The sequence below is a fragment of the Heterodontus francisci genome, chromosome 30, assembly GCF_036365525.1.
Source record: "Heterodontus francisci isolate sHetFra1 chromosome 30, sHetFra1.hap1, whole genome shotgun sequence".
NCBI classification, from domain to species: Eukaryota; Metazoa; Chordata; class Chondrichthyes; order Heterodontiformes; family Heterodontidae; genus Heterodontus; species Heterodontus francisci.
Genome location: NC_090400.1, coordinates 22,468,688 through 22,484,604, shown reverse-complemented (window position 1 = coordinate 22,484,604; position 15,917 = coordinate 22,468,688).

Below are 15,917 nucleotides of genomic sequence, written 5' to 3'. Positions count from 1 at the left end.
CATCTAGATAAATTATAGCATAGCTGATAGTTCATAACGCAGAACTCTTACTTTGTACACCAGCTCCTGGCATGTATTGTGATGCTAATCGTTCTTCATGAATGGTAGACTGGATAGACAACATCAAGCTTTGAACTTGTGTGTTTTCTTACATAAGAGATATGAACAGGCAGTAAACAGTTTAACAATGAGATATATTTCCCCTACACTCCTTATGTAAAACAAAGATGCATCTTGCTTTCTCTCTAACCATACATTTACTTACTATAATCTCAACCAATCTGACTTTGCACATCAAGCTGACAAGAAACTTTAACCACTCAGCCTTATAGCTGGTGATTACAAGTTTAAAAGCTCTGACTGCTTCTGTCTATGACTAGACTGCCTGAAAACTATCAATATAAATCTGCACGGTGAAGTCTCTGTCCACTTTGTGGTCAGTTACAGCTCTAGCCAATGTAAGGTCCTTCCCTTTCAAAAAAAGCAGTCAAGTTACTATTCCACATTGCACCCTACCATTTAAATTATAATCTGGAGTTTTGAACTCTCTGATTCTGAAACAAAGGCAGCAAGGCAATGCACCTCAAATTATGAAGTGAAATAGCTTTTCATCAATATTGAATGAAGGTGATTTATTAATTGCCCAAGATACTTATCAATACATGCAATAATTTCAGTCAAATTTGTCATCTGGAGCTTTCCATCATTCTCAGTTTAATCATTTCCATTTAAACACCTAAGCCAGTATGTCTTGAATTGAATCATAAGAGTCATAGAGTCACTTACAGCACAGGAGGCCATTCAGCCCATTGAGTCCATGCCAACTCTCCATGGAGCTATCCTGTCAGTCCCACTCCCCCACTCGATCCTCATAGCCCTGCAAGTCTATTTCTCTCAAGTGGCCACACAACTTGCTCTTGAAGTCATTGACTCCGCTTCCACCACCCTTGCGGGTAGCGAGTTCCAGGTCATTACCACCCGCTGCATAAAAAAAGCGCTTCCTCATATTTCCCTGTATCTTTTGCCCAAACTTTCAATCTGTATCCCCTGGTCCTTGTACCATTGGTTCATGGGAACAGTATTTCCTTGTCTGACTTATCTAAGCCTGTCATAATCTTGTACACTTCTATTAAATCTCCCCTCAATCTCCTTTGTTCTAAGGAGAACAAACCCAACTTTTCCAACCTAACCTTGTAACTGAATTCCTCCATCCCTGGAATCATTCTGGTAACTCTCCTCTGCACCCTCTCAAGGACCCTGACATCCTTCCTGAGGTCTGGTGACCAGAACTGGACACAATAATCCAGTTAGGGCCTAACCAAAGCTTTATAAAGGTTCAGCATAACTTTACTGCTTTTATACTCAAGACCTCTATTTATGAAGCCCAAGATCCCATATGCTTCAATAACCACTTTCAATATGTCCTGCCATCTTCACAGATCGATGCACATGCACCCCCAGGACCCTCTGTTCCTGCACACTCTTTAGAACTGTGCCATGAAGTATATATTGCCTCTCCCTATTCCTTCTACCAAAATGCATCACGTCGCAATTGTCAGTATTAAATTCCATTCTACCCATTCTGCTAGCCTATCTCTGTCCTGTTGCAGGTGGTTCATATCATCCTCGCTGTCTGCCACACCTCCAGGTTTGGTGTCATCAGCAAATTTTGAGAATCTACTCTGTATTCCAAGATCCAAGTCATCAGGAGAAGATGTTTGATTATAGGATCCTTGAATGGGGAAATGGATAAGGAAACAAAATCTGTAATTCAAGGATGAGTGTTAAGGTTGCAACAAAAGTAAGGAATGTCTTTGCAAAGAAATATTGCACTATGGGATGACATATGCAAATCTGACTGATTCCAAGGCTGTTTAGTAACCAGACATGTTTAGCAGGTTCACACATAGTTGAACAGCAATTGACTGCAGGAAGAATATGGAAGTTCTGACTTCTGATGAAAGGTCACAGACCTGAAACTTTAACTCTGCTTCTTTCTCCACAGATGCTGCCAGACCTGCTGAGTATCTCCAGCATTTTCTGTTTATATTTAAGTTAATTACAATGCCTGTTTCGATTGCCTCATAATAGCATGCTCATATACTGTTATGGTCAGTGCTGCAGGTCTGCTGAACTTGAAGCGCTTTGATTATATCCTCCGTAAACTTCAATTCATCCAAAGCTCTGCAGCCCATATCATGACTTGCACCGTCTCATTCACCTATCACTGTGCTTACTGACCTTAAGTGGCTCCCAGGCCAGCAATGCCTCATATTTAAAATTCTCATCCTTGAGTTCAAATTCCTCCATGCCCTTGCCACCTACCTACCACAGCAACAGTGAACTTAAGAACATAAGAAATAGGAACAAGTGTAGACTATATGGCCCATCGAGCCTACTCCGACTTTCAATACAATCATGGCTGATCTTCTGCCTCAATTCCACATCCACAATCCCCTGGGGCAGAGAATTGCAAACATTCACAACCCTTCGAGTGAAGAAGTTTCTCCTTACCTCAGTCCTAAATGATCGACCCCTTATCCTGAGAAATAGAGGGTAACCAAGAGGCTAATAAGAGTGAGGAGCTTAACGTAATTAACATCAGCACAGAAAAAGTATTGGAGAAACTTAAGGGACCAAAGAATGTTCTAGATTCCCCAGCCAGGGGAAGCAACTGTGTTTACCCTGTTAAGCCCCTTTAGAATCTTGTATGTTTCAATGAGATCACCTCTCGTTCTTCTAAACTCTAGAGTATGGACCCAATTTTCTCAGCCTCTGATCATAGGACAACCCTCTCATCCCAGGAATCAATCTAGTGGACCAATGCAAGTAAATCCTTCCTTAGATAAGGAGACCAAAACTCTTCACAGTACTCCAGGTGTGGTCTCACCAAAGCCCTGTACAATTGTAGCAAGACTTCTTTATTCTTGTACTCCACTCCCCTTGCAATAAAGGCCAACATGCCATTTGCCTTCCTAATTGCTTGCTGTACCTGCATGCTGACTTTCTGTGTTCCTTGTACGAGTGCACCCAAGTCTCTCTCAACATCAACATTTAGAAATTTCACACCTTTTAAAAAATATTCTGTTTTTCTATTCTTACGACCAAAGTGAATAATCTCACACTTCCCCACATTATACTCCATCTGTCAGCTTGTACCCATTCACTTAACCTGTCTATATCTCTTTGCAGCCTCTTTGTGTCTTCCTCACAGCTTACATTACCATCTATTTTCGTATCATCAGCAAACTTGGATGCATTATTCTCTGTCTCTTCGTCTGTCATTCATATAGATTGTAAATAGCTGAGGCCATAGCACTGATCCTTGCAGCAATCTACTAGTTACAGCCTGGCAACTTGAAAATGCCCCATTTATCCCTACTCACTGCTTCCTGTACATTAACAAATCCTCTATCCATGCTAATATATAACCCCCAACTCCATGCATCCTTATCTTGTGTATTAGCCTTTTGTGTGGCACCTTATCACATGCCTTTTGGAAATCCAAATGTACTACATCTACTGGCTCCTCTTTATCTACCCTACGAGTTATACCCTCTAAAACCTCTAATAAATTTGTCAAACACGATTTTCCTTTCATAAAACCATATTAATTTTGTCTGATAATACTATGATTTTCTAAGTGCATTGTTGGTGGGTGGCACAGTGGCGCAGTGGTTAGCACCGCAGCCTCACAGCTCCAGGGACCCAGGTTCAATTCTGGGTACTGCCTGTGCGGAGTTTGCAAGTTCTCTGTGACTGCGTGGGTTTTCGCCGGGTGCTCTGGTTTCCTCCCACAGCCAAAGACTTGCGGGTGATAGGTAAATTGGCCGTTGTAAATTGCCCCTAGTGTAGGTAGGTGATAGGGAATATGGGATTAGTATAGTGTTAGTATAAATGGGTGGTTGTTGGTTAGCACAGACTTGGTGGGTCGAAGGGCCTGTTTCAGTGCTGTATCTCTAAATAAAAATATTAACACTTCCTTTATAATAGATTCCAGCATTTTGCCGACGACTGATATTAGACTAACTAGCCTGTAGTTCCCTGTTTTCTCTTTCCCTCCTTTCTTGAAAAGCTGTGTTACATTTTCTAACTTCGAATCTGCTAGGACTGTTCTAGAATCTACAGAATTTTGGAAAATCATAACCAGTGCATCTACTGTCTCTGCATCTACCTCTTTTAGAATCTTAGGATGTATGCCATCAGGTCCTGGGAATTTGTCAGCTTTTGGTCCCTCAAGTTTCTCCAATACTTCTTCTCTGCTGATGTTAATTACGTTAAGTTCCTCACTCTTAGTAGCTTCTTGGTTACCCTCTATTTCTGATATGTAAATTGTGTCTTCTAATGTGAAGACACACAAAATATTTGTTCAACATCTCTGCCATTTTCTCGTTCCCCATGATAATTTCTCCCGTCTCTGCCTCTAAGGGGCCAACATTTATTTTAGCGACTGTCAAGAAAACATGCTATGCCAAATGAGGATTTTTAATTTATCGGTTGGAAATCTACATTAAACTTTTAAAAAGGAAAGCTGGGATCCTACATTTAATTTTTTAAAAAGCTGGCAGCCAAGATGACCACCACAATTTGCATTGTAATACCTCACTTTCCAGGACATCGAATTGGAGATGCATGTCTAACGAGGTCCCATCCAGGACAACGCCTCATGAATTTCGTATCAGCTAACAAATTCACTTCTAATGGCAAAACATTCAAAGGCATTTGAAACATTAACAGTGGAGACGTACCTCCAGAGGATGAACATTGAAACAATGAGACCCGAGAGAGATTGAGAATTCCTCGACTTGAATCTAATTACATTGCAAATGAGGACACTGAACAATCATATGATTGCCTCCCCATCTGTGAAATACTAGCAGTCTTTTGCAAAAGGAAATGCTCCTGAGACTTTGAAGCAGTCAAGCTTTGAGTGCTAACCAGACAAAATCCCAGTGGGCTTGTGTGTGTGTGTCTCTCTCTCTCTTTCTCTATTTCTCCAGATATACTGCAAGTTTTGAAACATCTTTGCAACTGTGGAACATCCAAGTCTACCATTGCTACAGACAGAGACCCCGGGGAAGAAAGCCACCTACAACTCTGTCTCCAAGAAAAACCTGAACCCGGTGGGACAACCATGGAGTGCACTTCTACCAGCCAGAGACTTCATGATCACAACTTCAGCTGGAAGACAACAGAATTACCAGACCCCACAGACTGTATATTATTTTCATTTGTTCTGGACTCTAATTCAAACTAATTATCCTTCATCACACTGTAATCTATTTATGTGTATACAAGTCTTGTGTGTGTGAGTGAAAGTGTAATGTAGTTTATTATTTTGTTTAGATTGGGGTTTTGGTTAAGTACAATAAACTTATCTCTTTCTTGTTTAAACTCTAGAAAACCTGTCCAATTGGTTCTTTTATGATCTTCTTTGGCCTCCTTGTCTCGGGAGACAATGGGTAAGCGCCTGGAGGTGGTCAGTGGTTTGTAGAGCAGCGCCTGGAGTGGCTATAAAGGCCAATTCTAGAGTGACAGGCTCTTCCACAGGTGCTGCAGAAAAATGAGATTGTCGGGGCTGTTACACAGTTGGCTCTCCCCTTGCGCTTTTGTCTTTTTTCCTGCTAACTGCTAAGTCTCTTTGACTCGCCACACTTTAGCCCCGCCTTAATGACTGCCCGCCAGCTCTGGCAAACGCTGGCAACTGACTCCCACGACTTGTGATCAATGTCACAGGACTTCATGTCGGGTTTGCAGACGTCTTTGAAGCGGAGACATGGACGGCCGGTGGGTCTGATACCAGTGGCGAGCTCGCTGTACAATGTATCTTTGGGGATCCTGCCATCTTCCATGCGGCTCACATGGCCAAGCCATCTCAAGCGCCGCTGACTCAGTAGTGTGTATAAGCTGGGGATGTATGATCACAACAAAGGTAAAAGATAAAACACTCACTGAAGTCGTAAATGCATCCACTGTTTTTAAAAGGAATAAACCCTGTTGCGGTCAAACAAAGAGGAGGTCAAGAGGGGAGCCTTGTGACCCCTCCTCACCTGATCCTAACACTACTCTCTTCCTTTTTATACACCTGTAAAAGCTCCTCCCGTCTGTTTTAAATTTTTTTCCCCTTTTTTATCAACTCTTTGGTCACTCTTTCGTTTCTAAAACACATCCAATCCCCAGGCTTAGTACCAGGGATCAACCCTGGTTCAATGAAGAGTGCAGGAGGGCATGCCAGGAGCAGCACCAGGCATACCTCAAAATGAGGTGTCAACCTGGTGAAGCTACAATCCAGGACCACTTGCATGGCAAACAGCGGAAGCAGCATGCGATAGAGCGAAGCGAACCCACAACCAACGGATCAGATTCAAACTCTACAGTCCTGCCACATCCAGTTGTGAATGGTGGTGGACAATTAAACAACTGACAGGAGGAGGTGGCTCCACAAATGTCCCCATCAGTGCAAAAGTATTTGCAACAATCTTCATCCAGAAGTGCCGAGTGGATGATCCATCTCGGCCTCCTCCTGAAGTCCCAGGCATCACAGATGCCAGTCTTCAGCCAATTCAATTCAATCCATGTGATATCAAGAAACGCCTGAAGGCACTGGATACTGCAAAGACTATGGGGCCCTGACAACATTACGGCAATAGTACTGAAGACATGCTGCTGTACTAGCCACGCCCCTAACCAAGCTGTTCCAGTACAGCTACAACACTGGCATCTACCTGGTAATGTGGAAAATTGCCCAGGTATGTCCAGTACACAAAAAACAGGACAAATCCAACCTGGCCGATTACCGCCCCATCAGTCTACTCTCAATCATCAGTAAAGTGATGGAAGGTGTCGCTGATAGTCCTATCAAGTGGAACTTGCTAAGCAATAACTTGCTGTCTGATGCTCAGTTTGGGTTCTGCCAGGGCCACTCAGCTCCTGACCTCATTACAGCCATGGTTCAACAAAAGAGCTGAACTCAAGAGGTGAGGTGAGAGTGACTGCCCTTGACATCAAGGCAGCATTTGACTGAGTATGGCATTAAGGAGCCCTAGCAAAACTGGAGTCAATGGGAATCAGGGGCAAAACTCCTGGCATGCCCTCCCGCACTCTTCATTGAACCAGGGTTGGTCTCCTGGCTTGATAGTGAAATGGTAGAGTGGGGGATATGCCTGGCCATGAGGTTACAGATTGTGGTTGAGTACAATTCTGCTGCTACTGATGGCCTCATGGTTGCTCAGTTTTGAGTTGCCAGATCTGTTCGAAATCTATCCCATTTAGCACGGTGATAGTGCCACACAACACGATGGAGGGTATCCTCAATGTGAAGATGGGACTTTGTTTCCACAAGGACTGTGTGGTGGTCACTCCTACCAATACTGTCATGGACAGATGCATTTGTGACTGGTAGATTGGTGAGGATGATTTCAAGTAGATTTTCCCTCTTGTTGGTTCCCTCCCCCCTGCAGCAGTCCCAGTCTAGCAGCTATTTCCTTTAGGGTTTGGTCAGTAGTGGTGCTACTGAGCCACTCTTGGTGATGGACATTGAAGTCCCCCACCCAGAGTACATGATGATCCATCTCGGCCTCCACCTGAGGTCTCCAGCATCACAGTACCGCTTGATAGCACTGTCGATAACCCTGTCCATCACTTTGCTGATGATCGAGAGTAGACTGATAGGGCGGTAATTGGCTGGGTTGGATTTGTCCTGCTTTTTGTGCACAGGACTTACCAATTTTTCACATTGCCGGGTAGGTGCCAGAGTTGCAGCTGTACTGGAACAGCTTGGCTAGGGGTGTGGCTAGTTCTAGAGCACAGGTCTTCAGTACTATTGCCGGAATGTTGCCTTTCTAGCCCTTGCTACCCTCAGTGCCTCTTCGAATTGGTGTTCAACATGGAGAAGCACTGATTCATCAACCGAGGCGGTGGCGGTAGCTGGTAATCGGCAGGAGGTTTCCTTGCCCATGTTTGACCTGATTCCATAAGACTTCATGGGGTCCGGAGTCAATGTTGAGAACTCCCAGGGCAACTCCCTCCCGACTGTATATCACTGTGCTGCCACCTCTGGTGGGTTTGTCCTGCTGGTGGGACAGGACATACCCGGGGATGGTGATGGTGGTGTCTGGGACATTGTCTGCAAGGTATAATTCCGTGAGTATGACTACGTCAGGCTGTTGCTTGACTAGTCTGTGGAACAGCTCTCCCAACTTTGGCACAAGCCCCCAGATTAGTAAGGAGGACTTTGCAGGGTCGACAGGGCTGGGTTTGCCGTTGTCGTTTCTGGTGCCTCGGTCGATGCCGGATGGTCCGGGCAGTTTCATTCCTTTTCTTAGGCTTTGTAGCAGTTTGATATAACTGAGTGGCTTGCTAGGCCATTTCAGAGGGCATTTATGAGTCAACCACATTGCTGTGGGTCTGAGGTCACACGTAGGCTAGACCAGGTAAGTCAACTCATTCTGCCCGTTATCGTAGAGAAAACTGTGCCAATTTTCATACTCTAAGATAGAAAATAAAGTACTGGAGCTTTTACTGAGGTTAGTCTGCTGCTCTTGACCATTTTCACCACAGCTATTTTCCACACACTGGGGTACTTGTTTAAAAGTTTTCTACACTCAGGGCATGGCAGTACATCAGTAGATCTGGCAATGTAACCAAGTTCTCAGTAGGACAGCTCACGGCTATTTTACGTGGTTAGCTCTAAGATTTATACCAGTTGAAATCTAGTACCCAACCAATTAATAGAACAGCATTTCCTTTGGTGACATTGTGGTATTTTCTTTAAATTTGAGAAACCGAGATGATTGTTGAAGGCCCATTGTGCCTGACACTATGAAGCTTGAAAAGAGTAAGAGAGGATGAGGTGAATTACATATTATTTAGGTGATGTAAAGCCTGGGTTTTAAAATTATGAAAATTGTAGGTGAAATACTGGGTCAAGACTTCCAACATTTTGGGTACTAAGAATGAGATAGAGTGGGAAACAGTGTAAGGTCCCTTCCTTTCAATATAGCACGAACTGCTCTTAAAGTTGCCCATGATACACAGATTTTTAATAACAGGGAAATGAAGATGATCTCAACATGTGCTCATGTTCTTTGTTTCTCTCCCTCCTTGATCAGTTGGAAGTAACAGTTTTACATACACTACTGAAGCTCCAATACATTGAAGTGTATTACTTACACAGTTTTTTTATTCATTTGCGGGATGTGAGTCATGGGCAAGACCAGCAGTTATTGCCCATCCCTAACTGCCCTTCAGAAGATGGTGGTGAGCCACTTACTTGAGCTGCTGCAGCCCATGTGGTGTAGATACATCCACAGTGCTATTGGGAAGGGTTTTCCAGGATTTAGACCCAGTGACTGAAGAAATGGCGATATAGTTCCAAGTCAGGATGGTTTGTGACTTGGAGGGGAACTCGCAGGTGGTGGTGTTCTCATGTGTCTGCAGCCCTTGTTCGTCTAGGTGGTAGAGATCGCGGGTTTGGAAGGTGCTGTCAAAGGAGCCTTAGCAAGCTGCTGCAGTGCATCTTGTAGATGGTATACACTGCTGCCACTGTGCGTCAGTGGTGGAGGGAATGAATGTTGAGGGTGGTAAATGGGGTGCCAATCAAGCGGGCTGCTTTGTCCTGAATGGTGTCGAGCTTCTTGAGTGTTGTTGGAGCTGCACCCATCCAGGAAAGTGGAGAGTATTCCATCACACTCCAGACTTGTGCCTTGTGGATGGTGGACAGGCTTTGGGGAGTCAGGAGATAAGTTACTTGCCGCAGGATTCCCAGCCTCTGACCTGCTCTTGTAGCCACAGCATTTAAGTGGCTGGTCCAGTTCAGTTTCTGGTGCATGGTCCTTTTCACCTTTCCTTTTTGGCCTCCTTGTCTCGATAGACAATGGGTAAGTGCCTAGAGGTGGTCAGTGGTTTGTGGAGCAGCGCCTGGAGTGGCTATAAAGGCCAATTCTGGTGCTTGGTAACCCCTAGTTAAATCACATCCTAAACAACGAAACAAGATTTTCGTGTTGCCATGTTACATCTCAGAGCTATACCTATGGATATAGGCTTACAGTCACCAGCAGAGATCATGTTTAGGAGACAAGTGAGAACAATTCTGCTAAGCCATCATCTGTCCAAATTCTCCGAGATGCGGGAGACACGGCTCGAAAAACAAGAGAGAATGAAGATGGTCCATGACCGACACGCAGGGGCAGAACTACCTCAACTACACGTAGGACAAAAGGGTGGGGCCATACGCCCCACAATGAAAACATGGTTACCTGCAGAGGTACCCAAAGTATGCAGTGAACCTAGGTCCTACGAGGTTACAACATCTAACAGAGCAGTGTTGAGGAGGAACCAAAGCCAATTAAGAGAAGTGTGCAATAGTCCAATTGTGCACAGCGGACATGAAAAGAACACACTCTGATGATGAAGGTGTGACAGAACAACAGGACAACAACCAACACATTGAAAACACGGCTGGAAACCAAAAACAGCCAAGGGTGAAATCCACACCCCCAGAAGGTTATACCATAACAAGACCTAGAAGAGTTGTCAAATCACCGAAACGATATATGGATTCTTAAGCTTCTGCACTCATAAATTTCACAATCCCAATCTTTAAACTTGTAAATTTTATAATCTATATCCCATATAGCTAATTTTGATGTTATCTAATTCCATGTGTTTTTCTTGTAGCATACGAGACTTATCTTTGGAAAGAAAGGGGATGTTGTATGATCGCTTTAAGAGTGATGTCCCTTTAAGAATTCAGTATGCTAATGAGCTAAGTACCAGGATGTAGTCATGTGCCTAGAAGTCATAGTCACTCTGCACTGCAATGCCCTAGACAAAGCTTCTGTATATAGTTTGCTCTGTGATGTTGTGTTAGTTTTAGCTGTTAATCAACCTTCTAGAGAGCTTCATGAAACTGGAATCCATGTACCTCATTGTGTTGCCTAAGATAACACAAAGAAACGCCTGACAGTAACCCCCAGCATTTTGATGGTGGGGGATTCAGTGATGGTAATGCCGTTGAATGTCAAGGGGCAACGGCTAGATTCTCTCTCATTGGAGATGGTCATTGCCTGGCACTTGTGTGATGCAAATGTTACTTTCCACTTATCAGCCCGACTGCTTGTTGCATTTGGGCACAGACTGCTTCAGTATCTGAGGAGTTGCAAGTGGTACTGAACACTGTGTGATCATCAGCAAACATCCCAATTTCTGACCTTATGTTGGAAGGAAGGTCATTGATGAAACAGCTGAAGATCTTTGGGTCTAGGACACTAACATGTGGAACTCCTGCAGCAATGTCCTAGGGCTAAGATGATGGGCCTCCAACAACCATAATCATCTTCCTTTGTGCTAGGTATGACTCCAACTAGTGCTGAGTTTTCCCCCTGATTTCCATTGACTTCAATTTTGCTAGGGCTCCTTGATGTTACAATTGGTCAAATGCTGCCTTAATGTCAAGGGCAGTCACTGTCACCTCACCTCAGGAATTCAGCTCTTTTGTCCATGTTTGGACAAAGGCTGTAATGAGGCTGAAGCAGTGTGGCCCTGGCGGAATCCAAACTGAGCATCAGTGAGCAGGTTATTGGTGAGTAACTGCTGCTTGATAACACTGCCAATGACACCTTCTATCACTTTGCTGATTATTGAGAGTAGACTAATGGGGCGGCAAGTGGCTCGATTGGTTTTGTCCTACTTTTTGTGGACAGGACTTCATACCTGAGCAATTTTTCACATTGTCAGGTAGATGTCACTGGCCAGTGCTGGCCAGCACATCTCACAAGGTAAAAAGTCACAAACTAGCACCATTTCCAACCCATTATATTTCCAGGTAGGCTATATTTCAGAATCAGTTTACCTTCACCAATACCTGCCCCAACACGGCTCCCCAGTTGACAGATATTGGTTATAGACAGATAAGAGTTGTACAGCACAGAAACAGGCCCTTCGGCCCATCGTGTCTGTGCCGTCCATGGAGCACCTATCTATTCTAATCCCATTTTCCAGCACTTGGCCCGTAGCATTGTATGCTATGGATGTTCTGCAGGTTCTGCCAACAGTTTCTGTAACTATTATGAGATGCATTTGAACCTCTCCATCCTGCCTGGGACTACCTGCCTTATAATGGAAGCAGGATTTTAAAAAACTATGTACCAGTATAGCCTGAAAAACTAATGCTGCCATCATTCAACTAATAGGGTTTAGCTCCATGAATATATATTACAAAGATGAAACAGGTACACTTATTTTGCATGCTATGCTGGGTCAATATGGGCCACAGTCTACCCATAACCTCCGTGGAGGACACACCGTGCTTCGCAGAACAATGTTAACATCAGTTAAGAAACCCCTCTTTAATATTTGGAAAGTTTTACAGAATTCAGCCCAGCAACAGGTGAGTTAAATTGCTACCAATATATTAACTGTACTATTTTATTACTATAATAATAATTAATTATTTAAGAATCTGTCAAGTCTCAAATAATTCAGCCAGAGATATTTGTCTGAAATTTAGGTCAATGTTAGAAAGGCTTTGAAGCTGGAGTCCTAATCCAGAAAAAAAAATAACCTTAGTAGGACTTTAAATCTGGTTTTGGGCTAATTGCAGACTATACCATGAAATATGCAAATTCATTATTTCATTGACAACCAGTTGGCTGGGACCTGACATCTTTATCTGTTGGTTGCTTAACTGTTTTTCAAATTAATGTGCTCTCAAATCATCAGTGTTAACAGCAAGTTCCAATCTGGATAAATATCTGTCATTTTGGAACTCCACAGTATCTATGGAGAACGGTTTTGTACTTCACAGATATAAGGGCTGCAAAATTCGTCTCTGTAACGCTTGTAATTTTGGTGCTGTGGAAGGGGGTGGAGGTTAAATGTGGTAGGACAGTTCCCGACGACTTCAGATGCCCCTGCGCCGATCAGTATGTTGTAGAGGGCAATAGCACACATGTTCTGTATGTGTGCCAGCAGGATGCAGAGTGGCAGATCATGACGCCAGTCAATATCGATGCTGATTTGACACCGACCTGCCATTTTTGACCTTGCCACTCTAGTTAATGTTTTCTCTTAAACACACACAGCTGAGCATGTGTTCAGCTGCACAATGGACTCCCCACCAGTGCAATGTAAAGGCATCACCATCTAACTTGCAGGTGAAGTGCTTTTGACTATCCACAGGTTGTTGGAGAGTAACTATGTTGTTGGAGAAACTGGTATGCTTCTGAATGTCCTCTAAATACACAACTTGCTTCCAGTCATGGGGGCTATAGTTGCAGTCACGCATGTATTTTAGCATCATAGGGAGATGGAGCAGAGGCGTGGAGAAGGCAAGCTGCTTGCAGAGGGAGGAGGAGGGCTCTCAGCAGGAGGGCTTACCCACCTCGGGTAATCAGGGAACACTTCTAGCTGCACCTAAGCTAGGAGCAGTGTGTTTGAAATTAATGATTTGGACTTTGGAATCAAAGCACAATTTCTAAATTTGTGGATGACACTAGATTGGTGGGGTTGGGGTAGTCAATACTGAGGAGGACAGCAACAAATTACAGGAGGACATTAATAAACTTGCAGAATGGGCAAATAATTGGCAAATTAAGTTCAGCCCAGATAAATACGAGGTGTGGCACATTTTGGTAGGAAGAATAGGGAGGTGACCTATTATTTGGAAGGTGCGAGTCTAGGTGGGGTAGAGGAACAAAGGGATCTCAGAGTACACATACACCAATCGCTAGAAGTTGTGCCACAGGTTAATAAATCCTTTAAAAAAAAAGCACTAAGCTTTATTTCTAGAGGGATGGAATTGAAAAGTAGGGAAGTTATGCTAAACCTGTATCGAACCTTGGTTAAACCACACTTAGAATACTGCATGCAGTTCTGGTCGTCATATTATAGAAAGGATTTAGAGGCACTAGAGTGGGTGCAGAGAGGATTTACAAGGATGATACCAGAAATGTGTGGGTATATATATCAGGAAAGGACCGACCATGCTGGGTCTCTTTTCTCTTGAAAAAAGGCTGAGGGGTGATCTAATAGAGGTCTTTAAAATTATGAAAGGTTTTGATAGAGTGGATACAGAGAGAATGTTTCCACTTGTGGGAAGAGTTTAACTAGAGGCCATCAATGTAAGATAGTGACCAAGAAATCCAATAGCAAATTCATTAGAAACTGCTTTACCCAAAGAGCGGTGAGAATGTGGAACTCACAACCACAGGGAGTGGTTGAAGCAAATGGTATAGATGCATTTAAGGGGAAGCTAGACAAGCATCTGAGGGAGAAGGGAGGAGAAGGTCACAATGATAGATTTAGACAAGGAAAGATGTGAGGAGGCTCGAGTGGAACATAAATGCCGCCATGGACTGGTTGAGCTGAATGGCCTGTTTCTGTGCGGCATATCCGATGTAATCCTATGTAACCAAGGAGACAGTCACAGACCGTGCCATCTCTTGGAACCAGACCTGCAACCTCAGCACATCAAGGATGGCACTGCCATTGACTGTCAAAGTGACCATTGCCCTCAATTTGTTTTTGCCCGCTATTCCTTCCAGGCTGGAAAAGGTGACAATGCCAATATATTGCAGTTTTCATTCCATTGCTCAATCCGGGATGTGACAGATCCGTGTGTCTCTGTATGCCAGGAGAGGAGACGTTATTGCCTTCTCTCTAAACAGAGAGAAGCAGGAGGAGTGGACACATGGCTTAGCCAGGATGGTGCCACCCCCCGCCCATAATGAGGGAGCCATCGACTGCGCATATGTGGCTTTGCGGGCACCGCATCTCAATGGGGAGATGTACTGAAACCACAAGGGGTACCATTCACTCAATTTTCAGTTGCGACCATGCCCAGAACATCATGTTGGTGAATGCTCACTATCCTGACAACAATTCTGATGCTTTCAGCCTTCACCAATCTGCAGTACCAGCCATCTTCGATCTACTCCATTGAATCAGAGGGTGGCTGCTCAGCTAACAAGGGCTATCCATTGTGCATGTGGCTAATGACTCCTCTCCGCAACCCTACCACATGTAGCTAGCGCTCATACAATTAAAACCATGCTGCAGTGAGGAACATTGTAGAGTAGAACATCAGTGTTCTGAGGCAACCATTCTGCTGCCTAGGCTGCTGCAGTGGTGGGGGAGGCCTCCAGTATGTGCTGGAACTGGTGTCCTGATTTGTAGTGGTGTGTTACATCCTCCACAGCCTGACTAACATGAGGGCACAGCCCTTGCCACCAGTGACCATCTCAGAAGGAGGAGGAAGGGAGGATGCAGCTGGCACATCTGCAGTCCAGATGGGCTCTCTGTGAGTCTATCATCAGACTCTAGTTCCTCTGATTAGATCCCCAGATCTTGTTGCGTAACACTTCCCTCCCCTCCCCTCCCCCACCCCGCCCCCCACCTTACCATCCCTCTGTCACGGACCATTACACTGTCCTCTTGGCCACAATGCTGAAATAAAAGATGCTACAGAACTATTCCACACCAACTTTATTGGAACGCATCCGATACTCCATACAATAGTCAACTAAACACCCTTCTGCATTCTTTAGTCTTGCCTAGTGCTCCCACGCTATGCTACCCCAATGGCTGCAGCATGGCTGGTGGAATGCTGCTGACTTTCAATAGGGAGACTGCAGATGGCTTTGCAGGATGCTCTCGAGCAGCTCAGAACCTTGAGGTGAGAACAGAAAGTGCCGGAAATACTCAGCAGGTCTGGCAGCATCTGTGTAGACAGAAACAGAGTTAACATTTCAGGTCTGCGACCCTTCATCAAAACTGAGAGAGAAAGAACTTAGAGGCCCTTTATCAGAGCCTTGAGGGCCTGGCTTCAGACTGCACCACCCAGGCATTGGAAGCAACAGTTTGGGCTGGCTGATTGATGAGCAACAGCAGGGGCACTGTCATAGTGGCAGTCATGGGAG